Source organism: Chiloscyllium punctatum, chromosome 10 (assembly GCF_047496795.1).
Source record: "Chiloscyllium punctatum isolate Juve2018m chromosome 10, sChiPun1.3, whole genome shotgun sequence".
Taxonomy (NCBI): Eukaryota; Metazoa; Chordata; class Chondrichthyes; order Orectolobiformes; family Hemiscylliidae; genus Chiloscyllium; species Chiloscyllium punctatum.
In genome coordinates, this window is record NC_092748.1 from 1,459,754 (window position 1) to 1,472,577 (window position 12,824).

Below are 12,824 nucleotides of genomic sequence, written 5' to 3' on the forward strand. Positions count from 1 at the left end.
CCCTCTGTTTCTCGCCCCCTGTTTCAGCCCCACTGTTTCAGCCCCTCGGTTTCTCGTCCTCTGTTTCAGCCCCTCTGTTTCAGCCCCTCTGTTTCAGCCCCTCTGTTTCTCGCCCTCTGTTTCAGCCCCTCTGTTTCTCGCCCTCTGTTTCAGCCCTTCTGTTTCAGCCCCTCTGTTTCAGCACCTCTGTTCAGCCCCTCGGTTTCTCGCCCTCTGTTTCAGCCCCTCTGTTTCAGCCCCTCTGTTTCTCGCCCTCTGTTTCAGCCCCTCTGTTTCAGCCCCTCTGTTTCTCACCCTCTGTTTCTCGCCCTCTGTTTCAGCCCCTCTGTTTCTCACCCTCTGTTTCAGCCCCTCTGTTTCAGCCCCTCTGTTTCTCTTCCTCTGTTTCAGCCCCTCGGTTTGTCGCCCTCTGTTTCAGCCCCTCTGCTTCAGCCCCTCTGTTTCTCGCCCTCTGGTTCAGCCCCTCTGTTTCAGCCCCTCTGTTTCAGCCCCTCTTTTTCTCGCCCTCTGTTTCAGCCCCACTGTTTCAGCCCCTCTGTTTCTCGCCCTCTGTTTCATCCCCTCTGTTTCAGCCCCTCTTTTTCTCGCCCTCTGTTTCAGCCCCTCTGTTTCAGCCCCTCTGTTTCAGTCACTCTGTTTCAGCCCCTCGGTTTCTCGCCCTCTGTTTCAGCCCCTCTGTTTCTCGCCCTCTGTTTCAGCCCTTCTGTTTCAGCCCCTCTGTTTCAGCCCCTCTGTTTCACGCCCTCTGTTTCTCGCCCTCTGTTTCTTGCCGTCTGTTTCATACCCTCTGTTTCAGCACCTCTGTTTCAGCCCCTCTGTTTCAGCCCCTCGGTTTCTCGCCCTCTGTTTCAGCCCCTCTGTTTCTCGCCCTCTGTTTCAGCCTCTCTGTTTCTCGCCCTCTGTTTCAGCCCCTCTGTTTCTCGCCCTCTGTTTCAGCCCCTCTGTTTCAGCCCCTCTGTTTCAGCCCCTCTGTTTCTCGCCCTCTGCTTCAGCCCCCCTGTTTCTCGCCCCCTGTTTCTCGCCCCCTGTTTCTCGCCCTCTGTTTCAGCCCCTTTGTTTCAGCCCCTCTGTTACAGCCCCTCTGTTTCTCACCCTCTGTTTCAGCCCCTCGGTTTCTCGCCCTCTGTTTCAGCCCCTCTGTTTCAGCCCCTCTGTTTCAGCCCCTCTGTTTCTCGCCACCTGTTTCAGCCCCTCTGTTTCAGCCCCTCTGTTTCAGCCCCTCTGTTTCAGCCCTTCTGTTTCTCGCCCTCTGTTTCTCGCCATCTGTTTCATACCCTCTGTTTCAGCACCTCTGTTTCAGTCCCTCTGTTTCAGCCCCTCGGTTTCTCGCCCTCTGTTTCAGCCCCTCTGTTTCTCGCCCTCTGTTTCAGCCCCTCTGTTTCAGCCCCTCTGTTTCAGCCCCTCTGTTTCATCCCCTCTGTTTCAGCCCCTCTGTTTCTCGCCCTCTGTTTCAGCCCGTCTGTTTCTCGCCCCCTATTTCAGCCCCTCTGTTTCTCGCCCTCTGTTTCTCGCCCTCTGTTTCAGCCCCTCTGTTTCAGCCCACTGTTTCAGTCACTCTGTTTCAGCCCCTCGGTTTCTCGCCCTCTGTTTCAGCCCCTCTGTTTCTCGCCCTCTGTTTCAGCCCTTCTGTTTCAGCCCCTCTGTTTCAGCCCCTCTGTTTCTCGCCCTCTGTTTCTCGCCCTCTGTTTCTCGCCGTCTGTTTCATACCCTCTGTTTCAGCACCTCTGTTTCAGTCCCTCTGTTTCAGCCCCTCGGTTTCTCGCCCTCTGTTTCAGCCCCTCTGTTTCTCGCCCTCTGTTTCAGCCTCTCTGTTTCTCGCCCTCTGTTTCAGCCCCTCTGTTTCTCGCCCTCTGTTTCAGCCCTTCTGTTTGAGCCCCTCTGTTTCAGCCCCTCTGTTTCTCACCCTCTGTTTCAGCCCCCCTGTTTCTCGCCCCCTGTTTCTCGCCCCCTGTTTCTCGCCCCCTGTTTCAGCCCCTCTGTTTCAGCCCCTCTGATTCTAGCCCTCTGTTTCAGCCCCTCTGTTTCAGCCAATCTGTTTCGGCCCCTCTGTTTCTCGCCCTCTGTTTCTCGCCCCCTGTTTCAGCCCCACTGTTTCAGCCCCTCGGTTTCTCGCCCTCTGTTTCAGCCCCTCTGTTTCAGCCCCTCTGTTTCTCGCCCTCTGTTTCTCGCCCTCTGTTTCAGCCCCTCTGTTTCAGCCCCTCTGTTTCAGTCACTCTGTTTCAGCCCCTCGGTTTCTCGCCCTCTGTTTCAGCCCCTCTGTTTCTCGCCCTCTGTTTCAGCCCTTCTGTTTCAGCCCCTCTGTTTCAGCCCCTCTGTTTCTCGCCCTCTGTTTCTCGCCCTCTGTTTCTCGCCGTCTGTTTCATACCCTCTGTTTCAGCACCTCTGTTTCAGCCCCTCTGTTTCAGCCCCTCGGTTTCTCGCCCTCTGTTTCAGCCCGTCTGTTTCTCGCCCTCTGTTTCAGCCTCTCTGTTTCTCGCCCTCTGTTTCAGCCCCTCTGTTTCTCGCCCTCTGTTTCAGCCCCTCTGTTTCTCGCCCTCTGTTTCAGACCCCCTGTTTCTCGCCCCCTGTTTCTCGCCCCCTGTTTCTCGCCCCCTGTTTCAGCCCCTCTGTTTCAGCCCCTCTGATTCTAGCCGTCTGTTTCAGCCCGTCTGTTTCAGCCCCTCTGTTTCGGCCCCTCTGTTTCTCGCCCTCTGTTTCTCGCCCCCTGTTTCAGCCCCACTGTTTCAGCCCCTCGGTTTCTCGTCCTCTGTTTCAGCCCCTCTGTTTCAGCCCCTCTGTTTCAGCCCCTCTGTTTCTCGCCCTCTGTTTCAGCCCCTCTGTTTCTCGCCCTCTGTTTCAGCCCTTCTGTTTCAGCCCCTCTGTTTCAGCACCTCTGTTCAGCCCCTCGGTTTCTCGCCCTCTGTTTCAGCCCCTCTGTTTCAGCCCCTCTGTTTCTCGCCCTCTGTTTCAGCCCCTCTGTTTCAGCCCCTCTGTTTCTCACCCTCTGTTTCTCGCCCTCTGTTTCAGCCCCTCTGTTTCTCACCCTCTGTTTCAGCCCCTCTGTTTCAGCCCCTCTGTTTCTCTTCCTCTGTTTCAGCCCCTCGGTTTGTCGCCCTCTGTTTCAGCCCCTCTGCTTCAGCCCCTCTGTTTCTCGCCCTCTGGTTCAGCCCCTCTGTTTCAGCCCCTCTGTTTCAGCCCCTCTTTTTCTCGCCCTCTGTTTCAGCCCCACTGTTTCAGCCCCTCTGTTTCTCGCCCTCTGTTTCATCCCCTCTGTTTCAGCCCCTCTTTTTCTCGCCCTCTGTTTCAGCCCCTCTGTTTCAGCCCCTCTGTTTCAGTCACTCTGTTTCAGCCCCTCGGTTTCTCGCCCTCTGTTTCAGCCCCTCTGTTTCTCGCCCTCTGTTTCAGCCCTTCTGTTTCAGCCCCTCTGTTTCAGCCCCTCTGTTTCACGCCCTCTGTTTCTCGCCCTCTGTTTCTTGCCGTCTGTTTCATACCCTCTGTTTCAGCACCTCTGTTTCAGCCCCTCTGTTTCAGCCCCTCGGTTTCTCGCCCTCTGTTTCAGCCCCTCTGTTTCTCGCCCTCTGTTTCAGCCTCTCTGTTTCTCGCCCTCTGTTTCAGCCCCTCTGTTTCTCGCCCTCTGTTTCAGCCCCTCTGTTTCAGCCCCTCTGTTTCAGCCCCTCTGTTTCTCGCCCTCTGCTTCAGCCCCCCTGTTTCTCGCCCCCTGTTTCTCGCCCCCTGTTTCTCGCCCCCTGTTTCAGCCCCTCTGTTTCAGCCCCTCTGATTCTAGCCCTCTGTTTCAGCCCCTCTGTTTCAGACAATCTGTTTCGGCCCCTCTGTTTCTCGCCCTCTGTTTCTCGCCCCCTGTTACAGCCCCACTGTTTCAGCCCCTCGGTTTCTCGCCCTCTGTTTCAGCCCCTCTGTTTCAGCCCCTCTGTTTCAGCCCCTCTGTTTCTCGCCCTCTGTTTCAGCCCCTCTGTTTCTCGCCCTCTGTTTCAGCCCCTCTGTTTCAGCCCCTCTGTTTCAGCCCCTCTGTTCAGCCCCTCGGTTTCTCGCCCTCTGTTTCAGCCCCTCTGTTTCAGCCCCTCTGTTTCAACCCCTCTGTTTCAGCCCCTCTGTTTCAGCCCCTCTGTTTCTCACCCTCTGTTTCTCGCCCTCTGTTTCAGCCCCTCTGTTTCTCACCCTCTGTTTCAGCCCCACTGTTTCAGCCCCTCTGTTTCTCTTCCTCTGTTTCAGCCGCTCGGTTTGTCGCCCTCTGTTTCAGCCCCTCTGCTTCAGCCCCTCTGTTTCTCGCCCTCTGTTTCAGCCCCTCTGTTTCAGCCCCTCTTTTTCTCGCCCTCTCTTTCAGACCCTCTGTTTCAGCCCCTCTGTTTCAGCCATTCTGTTTCAGCCCCTCTTTTTCTCGCCCTCTGTTTCAGCCCCACTGTTTCAGCCCCTCTGTTTCTCGCCCTCTGTTTCATCCCCTCTGTTTCAGCCCCTCTTTTTCTCGCCCTCTGTTTCAGCCCCTCTGTTTCAGCCCCTCTGTTCCTCGCCCTCTGTTTCAGCCCCTCGCTTTCTCGCCCTCTGTTTCAGCGCCTCTGTTTCAGCCCCTCTGTTTCAGCCCCTTTATTTCAGCCCCTCTGTTTCAGCCCCTCTGTCTCTCGCCCTCTGTTTCAGCCCCTCTGTTTCTCGCCCCCTGTTTCAGCCCCTCTGATTCAGCCCCTCTGTTTCTCGCCCCCTGTTTCAGCCCCTCTGTTTCAGCCCCTCTGTTTCTCGCCCTCTGTTTCAACCCCTCGGTTTCTCGCCCTCTGTTTTAGCCCCTCTGTTTCAGCCCCTCTGTTTCAGCCCCTCTGTTTCTCACCCTCTGTTTCAGCCCCTTGGTTTCTCGCCCTCTGTTTCAGCCCCTCTCTTTCAGCCCCTCTGTTTCAGCCCCTCGGTTTCTCGCCCTCTGTTTCAGCCCCACTGTTTCAGCCCTTCTGTTTCTCGCCCTCTGTTTCAGCCCCTCTGTTTCAGCCCCTCTGTTTCAGCCCCTCTGTTTCTCGCCCCCTGTTTCAGCCCCTCTGTTTCAGCCCCTCTGTTTCAGCCCCTCTGTTTCTCGCCCTCTGTTTCAGCCCCTCTGTTTCAGCCCCTCTGTTTCAGCCCCTCGGTTTCTCGCCCTCTGTTTCAGCCCCTCTGTTTCTCGCCCTCTGTTTCAGCCCCTCTGTTTCAGCCCTTCTGTTTCAGCCCCTCTGTTTCAGCCCCTCTGTTTCTCGCCCTCTGTTTCAGACCCTCTGTTTCTCGCCCTCTGTTTCTCGCCCTCTGTTTCAGCCCCTCTGTTTCAGCCCCTCTGTTTCAGCCCCTCTGTTCCAGCCCCTCTGTTTCAGCCCCTCTGTTTCAGCCCCTCTGTTTCTAGCCCTCTGTTTCAGCCCCTCTGTTTCAGTCAATCTGTTTCGGCCCCTCTGATTCTCGCCCTCTGTTTCAGCCCCCTGTTTCAGCCCCACTGTTTCAGCCCCTCGGTTTCTCGCCCTCTGTTTCAGCCCCTCTGTTTCAGCCCCTCTGTTTCAGCCCCTCTGTTTCAGCTCCTCTGTTTCTCGCCCTCTGTTTCAGCCCCTCTGTTTCTCGCCCTCTGTTTCAGCCCCTCTGTTTCAGCCCCTCTGTTTCAGCCCCTCTGTTCAGCCCCTCGGTTTCTCGCCCTCTGTTTCATCCCCTCTGTTTCAGCCCCTCTGTTTCTCGCACTCTGTTTCAGCCCCTCTGTTTCAACCCCTCTGTTTCTCGCCCTCTGTTTCAGCCCCTCTGTTTCTCGCCCTCTGTTTCAGCCCCTCCGTTTGTCACCCTCTGTTTCAGCCCCTCTGTTTCAGCCCCTCTGTTTCAGCCCCTCTGTTTCTCTTCCTCTGTTTCAGCCCCTCGGTTTGTCGCCCTCTGTTTCAGCCCCTCTGCTTCAGCCCCTCTGTTTCTCGCCCTCTGTTTCAGCCCCTCTGTTTCAGCCCCTCTGTTTCAGGCCCTCTTTTTCTCGCCCTCTCTTTCAGCCCCTCTGTTTCAGCCCCTCTGTTTCTCGCCCTCTGTTTCAGCCCCTCTTTTTCTCGCCCTCTGTTTCAGCCCAACTGTTTCAGCCCCTCTGTTTCTCGCCCCCTGTTTCAGCCCCTCTGATTCAGCCCCTCTGTTTCTCGCCCCCTGTTTCAGCCCCTCTGTTTCAGCCCCTCTGTTTCTCGCCCTCTGTTTCAACCCCTCGGTTTCTCGCCCTCTGTTTCAGCCCCTCTGTTTCAGCCCCTCTGTTTCAGCCCCTCTGTTCAGCCCCTCGGTTTCTCGCCCTCTGTTTCAGCCCCTCTGTTTCAGCCCCTCTGTTTCTCGCCGTCTGTTTCAGCCCCTCTGTTTCAACCCCTCTGTTTCTCGCCCTCTGTTTCAGCCCCTCTGTTTCTCGCCCTCTGTTTCAGCCCCTCTGTTTGTCACCCTCTGTTTCAGCCCCTCTGTTTCAGCGCCTCTGTTTCAGCCCCTCTGTTTCTCTTCCTCTGTTTCAGCCCCTCGGTTTGTCGCCCTCTGTTTCAGCCCCTCTGCTTCAGCCCCTCTGTTTCTCGCCCTCTGTTTCAGCCCCTCTGTTTCAGCCCCTCTGTTTCAGCCACTCTTTTTCTCGCCCTCTCTTTCAGCCCCTCTGTTTCAGCCCCTCTGTTTCAGCCCCTCTGTTTCAGCCCCTCTTTTTCTCGCCCTCTGTTTCAGCCCCACTGTTTCAGCCCCTCTGTTTCTCGCCCTCTGTTTCATCCCCTCTGTTTCAGCCCCTCTTTTTCTCGCCCTCTGTTTCAGCCCCTCTTTTTCAGCCCCTCTGTTCCTCGCCCTCTGTTTCAGCCCCTCGGTATCTCGCCCTCTGTTTCAGCGCCTCTGTTTCAGCACCTCTGTTTCAGCCCCTTTGTTTCAGCCCCTCTGTTTCAGCCCCTCTGTCTCTCGCCCTCTGTTTCAGCCCCTCTGTTTTTCGCCCCCTGTTTCAGCCCCTCTGATTCAGCCCCTCCGTTTCTCGTCCCCTGTTTCAGCCCCTCTGTTTCAGCCCCTCTGTTCCTCGCCCTCTGTTTCAGCCCCTCGGTTTCTCGCCCTCTGTTTCAGCGCCTCTGTTTCAGCCCCTCTGTTTCAGCCCCTTTGTTTCAGCCCCTCTGTTTCAGCCCCTCTGTCTATCGCCCTCTGTTTCAGCCCCTCTGTTTCTCGCCCCCTGTTTCAGCCCCTCTGATTCAGCCCCTCTGTTTCTCGTCCCCTGTTTCAGCCCCTCTGTTTCAGCCCCTCTGTTTCTCGCCCTCTGTTTCAACCCCTCGGTTTCTCGCCCTCTGTTTTAGCCCCTCAGTTTCAGCCCCTCTGTTTCAGCCCCTCTGTTTCTCACCCTCTGTTTCAGCCCCTTGGTTTCTCGCCCTCTGTTTCAGCCCCTCTATTTCAGCCCCACTGTTTCATCCCCTCGGTTTCTCGCCCTCTGTTTCAGCCCCACTGTTTCAGCCCTTCTGTTTCTCGCCCTCTGTTTCAGCCCCTCTGTTTCAGCACCTCTGTTTCAGCCCCTCTGTTTCTCGCCCCCTGTTTCAGCCCCTCTGTTTCAGCCCCTCTGTTTCAGCCCCGCTGTTTCTCGCCCTCTGTTTCAGCCCCTCTATTTCAGCCCCTCTGTTTCAGCCCCTCTGTTTCAGCCCCTCGGTTTCTCGCCCTCTGTTTCAGCCCCACTGTTTCTCGCCCTCTGTTTCAGCCCCTCTGTTTCAGCCCTTCTGTTTCAGCCCCTCTGTTTCAGCCCCTCTGTTTCTCGCCCTCTGTTTCTCGCCCTCTGTTTCTCGCCTTCTGTTTCAGCCCCTCTGTTTCAGCACCTCTGTTTCAGCCCCTCTGTTTCATCGCCTCGGTTTCTCGCCCTCTGTTTCAGCCCCTCTGTTTCTCGCCCTCTGTTTCAGCCCCTCTGTTTCAGCCCCTCGGTTTCTCGCCCTCTGTTTCAGCCCCTCTGTTTCAGCCCCTCTGTTTCTCGCCCTCTGTTTCAGCCCCTCTGTTTCTCACCCTCTGTTTCAGCCCCTCCGTTTCAGCCACCCTGTTTCTCGCCCCCTGTCTCTCGCCCCCTGTTTCAGCCCCTCTGTTTCAGCCGATCTGTTTCTCGCCCCCTGTTTCAGCCCCTCTGTTTCAGCCCCTCTGTTTCTCGCCCCCTGTTTCAGCCCCTCTGTTTCAGCCCCTCTGTTTCTCACCCTCTGTTTCAGCCCCTCTGTTTCTCGCCCTCTGTTTCTCGCCCTCTGTTTCAGCCCCTCTGTTTCAGCACCTCTGTTTCTCGCCCTCTGTTTCAGCCCCTCTGTTTCTTGCCCTCTGTTTCAGCCCCGCTGTTTCAGCCCCTCTGTTTCAGCCCCTCTGTTTCTAGCCCTCTGTTTCAGCCCCTCTGTTTCTCACCCTCTGTTTCAGCCCCTCTGTTTCTCGCCCTCTGTTTCTCGCCCCCTGTTTCAGCCCCTCTGTTTCAGCCCCTCGGTTTCCCGCCCTCTGTTTCAGCACCTCTGTTTCAGCCCCTCTGTTTCTCGCCCCCTGTTTCAGCCCCTCTGATTCAGCCCCTCTGTTTCTCGTCCCCTGTTTCAGCCCCTCTGTTTCAGCCCCTCTGTTCCTCGCCCTCTGTTTCAGCCCCTCGGTTTCTCGCCCTCTGTTTCAGCGCCTCTGTTTCAGCCCCTCTGTTTCAGCCCCTCTGTCTATCGCCCTCTGTTTCAGCCCCTCTGTTTCTCGCCCCCTGTTTCAGCCCCTCGGTTTCTCGCCCTCTGTTTCAGCGCCTCTGTTTCAGCCCCTCTGTTTCAGCCCCTCTGTCTATCGCCCTCTGTTTCAGCCCCTCTGTTTCTCGCCCCCTGTTTCAGCCCCTCTGATTCAGCCCCTCTGTTTCTCGTCCCCTGTTTCAGCCCCTCTGTTTCAGCCGCTCTGTTTCTCGCCCTCTGTTTCAACCCCTCGGTTTCTCGCCCTCTGTTTTAGCCCCTCAGTTTCAGCCCCTCTGTTTCAGCCCCTCTGTTTCAGCCCCTCTGTTTCTCACCCTCTGTTTCAGCCCCACTGTTTCAGCCCCTCTGTTTCTCGCCCCCTGTTTCAGTCCCTCTGTTTCAGCCCCTCTGTTTCAGCCCCGCTGTTTCTCGCCCTCTGTTTCAGCCCCTCTATTTCAGCCCCTCTGTTTCAGCCCCTCTGTTTCAGCCCCTCGGTTTCTCTCCCTCTGTTTCAGCCCCTCTGTTTCTCGCCCTCTGTTTCAGCCCCTCTGTTTCAGCCGCTCGGTTTCTCGCCCTCTGTTTCAGCCCCTCTGTTTCTCGCCCTCTGTTTCAGCCCCTCTGTTTCAGCCCCTCGGTTTCTCGCCCTCTGTTTCAGCCCCTCTGTTTCAGCCCCTCTGTTTCTCGCCCTCTGTTTCAGCCCCTCTGTTTCAGCCCCTCTGTTTCAGCCCCTCTGTTTCAGCCCCTGTGTTTCTCACCCTCTGTTTCAGCCCCTCTGTTTCTCGCCCTCTGTTTCAGCCCCTTTGTTTCAGCCCCTCTGTTACAGCCCCTCTGTTTCTCACCCTCTGTTTCAGCCCCTCGGTTTCTCGCCCTCTGTTTCAGCCCCTCTGTTTCAGCCCCTCTGTTTCAGCCCCTCTGTTTCTCGCCACCTGTTTCAGCCCCTCTGTTTCAGCCCCTCTGTTTCAGCCCCTCTGTTTCAGCCCTTCTGTTTCTCGCCCTCTGTTTCTCGCCATCTGTTTCATACCCTCTGTTTCAGCACCTCTGTTTCAGTCCCTCTGTTTCAGCCCCTCGGTTTCTCGCCCTCTGTTTCAGCCCCTCTGTTTCTCGCCCTCTGTTTCAGCCCCTCTGTTTCAGCCCCTCTGTTTCAGCCCCTCTGTTTCATCCCCTCTGTTTCAGCCCCTCTGTTTCTCGCCCTCTGTTTCAGCCCGTCTGTTTCTCGCCCCCTATTTCAGCCCCTCTGTTTCTCGCCCTCTGTTTCTCGCCCTCTGTTTCAGCCCCTCTGTTTCAGCCCACTGTTTCAGTCACTCTGTTTCAGCCCCTCGGTTTCTCGCCCTCTGTTTCAGCCCCTCTGTTTCTCGCCCTCTGTTTCAGCCCTTCTGTTTCAGCCCCTCTGTTTCAGCCCCTCTGTTTCTCGCCCTCTGTTTCTCGCCCTCTGTTTCTCGCCGTCTGTTTCATACCCTCTGTTTCAGCACCTCTGTTTCAGTCCCTCTGTTTCAGCCCCTCGGTTTCTCGCCCTCTGTTTCAGCCCCTCTGTTTCTCGCCCTCTGTTTCAGCCTCTCTGTTTCTCGCCCTCTGTTTCAGCCCCACTGTTTCTCGCCCTCTGTTTCAGCCCTTCTGTTTGAGCCCCTCTGTTTCAGCCCCTCTGTTTCTCACCCTCTGTTTCAGCCCCCCTGTTTCTCGCCCCCTGTTTCTCGCCCCCTGTTTCTCGCCCCCTGTTTCAGCCCCTCTGTTTCAGCCCCTCTGATTCTAGCCCTCTGTTTCAGCCCCTCTGTTTCAGCCAATCTGTTTCGGCCCCTCTGTTTCTCGCCCTCTGTTTCTCGCCCCCTGTTTCAGCCCCACTGTTTCAGCCCCTCGGTTTCTCGCCCTCTGTTTCAGCCCCTCTGTTTCAGCCCCTCTGTTTCTCGCCCTCTGTTTCTCGCCCTCTGTTTCAGCCCCTCTGTTTCAGCCCCTCTGTTTCAGTCACTCTGTTTCAGCCCCTCGGTTTCTCGCCCTCTGTTTCAGCCCCTCTGTTTCTCGCCCTCTGTTTCAGCCCTTCTGTTTCAGCCCCTCTGTTTCAGCCCCTCTGTTTCTCGCCCTCTGTTTCTCGCCCTCTGTTTCTCGCCGTCTGTTTCATACCCTCTGTTTCAGCACCTCTGTTTCAGCCCCTCTGTTTCAGCCCCTCGGTTTCTCGCCCTCTGTTTCAGCCCGTCTGTTTCTCGCCCTCTGTTTCAGCCTCTCTGTTTCTCGCCCTCTGTTTCAGCCCCTCTGTTTCTCGCCCTCTGTTTCAGCCCCTCTGTTTCTCGCCCTCTGTTTCAGACCCCCTGTTTCTCGCCCCCTGTTTCTCGCCCCCTGTTTCTCGCCCCCTGTTTCAGCCCCTCTGTTTCAGCCCCTCTGATTCTAGCCCTCTGTTTCAGCCCGTCTGTTTCAGCCCCTCTGTTTCGGCCCCTCTGTTTCTCGCCCTCTGTTTCTCGCCCCCTGTTTCAGCCCCACTGTTTCAGCCCCTCGGTTTCTCGTCCTCTGTTTCAGCCCCTCTGTTTCAGCCCCTCTGTTTCAGCCCCTCTGTTTCTCGCCCACTGTTTCAGCCCCTCTGTTTCTCGCCCTCTGTTTCAGCCCCTCTGTTTCAGCCCCTCTGTTTCAGCACCTCTGTTCAGCCCCTCGGTTTCTCGCCCTCTGTTTCAGCCCCTCTGTTTCAGCCCCTCTGTTTCTCGCCCTCTGTTTCAGCCCCTCTGTTTCAGCCCCTCTGTTTCTCACCCTCTGTTTCTCGCCCTCTGTTTCAGCCCCTCTGTTTCTCACCCTCTGTTTCAGCCCCTCTGTTTCAGCCCCTCTGTTTCTCTTCCTCTGTTTCAGCCCCTCGGTTTGTCGCCCTCTGTTTCAGCCCCTCTGCTTCAGCCCCTCTGTTTCTCGCCCTCTGGTTCAGCCCCTCTGTTTCAGCCCCTCTGTTTCAGCCCCTCTTTTTCTCGCCCTCTGTTTCAGCCCCACTGTTTCAGCCCCTCTGTTTCTCGCCCTCTGTTTCATCCCCTCTGTTTCAGCCCCTCTTTTTCTCGCCCTCTGTTTCAGCCCCTCTGTTTCAGCCCCTCTGTTTCAGCCCCTCTGTTTCAGTCACTCTGTTTCAGCCCCTCGGTTTCTCGCCCTCTGTTTCAGCCCCTCTGTTTCTCGCCCTCTGTTTCAGCCCTTCTGTTTCAGCCCCTCTGTTTCAGCCCCTCTGTTTCACGCCCTCTGTTTCTCGCCCTCTGTTTCTCGCCGTCTGTTTCATACCCTCTGTTTCAGCACCTCTGTTTCAGCCCCTCTGTTTCAGCCCCTCGGTTTCTCGCCCTCTGTTTCAGCCCCTCTGTTTCTCGCCCTCTGTTTCAGCCTCTCTGTTTCTCGCCCTCTGTTTCAGCCCCTCTGTTTCTCGCCCTCTGTTTCAGCCCCTCTGTTTCAGCCCCTCTGTTTCAGCCCCTCTGTTTCTCGCCCTCTGCTTCAGCCCCCCTGTTTCTCGCCCCCTGTTTCTCGCCCCCTGTTTCTCGCCCCCTGTTTCAGCCCCTCTGTTTCAGCCCCTCTGATTCTAGCCCTCTGTTTCAGCCCCTCTGTTTCAGCCAATCTGTTTCGGCCCCTCTGTTTCTCGCCCTCTGTTTCTCGCCCCCTGTTACAGCCCCACTGTTTCAGCCCCTCGGTTTCTCGCCCTCTGTTTCAGCCCCTCTGTTTCAGCCCCTCTGTTTCAGCCCCTCTGTTTCTCGCCCTCTGTTTCAGCCCCTCTGTTTCTCGCCCTCTGTTTCAGCCCCTCTGTTTCAGCCCCTCTGTTTCAGCCCCTCTGTTCAGCCCCTCGGTTTCTCGCCCTCTGTTTCAGCCCCTCTGTTTCAGCCCCTCTGTTTCAGCCCCTCTGTTTCAGCCCCTGTGTTTCTCACCCTCTGTTTCAGCCCCTCTGTTTCTCGCCCTCTGTTTCAGCCCCTTTGTTTCAGCCCCTCTGTTACAGCCCCTCTGTTTCTCACCCTCTGTTTCAGCCCCTCGGTTTCTCGCCCTCTGTTTCAGCCCCTCTGTTTCAGCCCCTCTGTTTCAGCCCCTCTGTTTCTCGCCACCTGTTTCAGCCCCTCTGTTTCAGCCCCTCTGTTTCAGCCCCTCTGTTTCAGCCCTTCTGTTTCTCGCCCTCTGTTTCTCGCCATCTGTTTCATACCCTCTGTTTCAGCACCTCTGTTTCAGTCCCTCTGTTTCAGCCCCTCGGTTTCTCGCCCTCTGTTTCAGCCCCTCTGTTTCTCGCCCTCTGTTTCAGCCCCTCTGTTT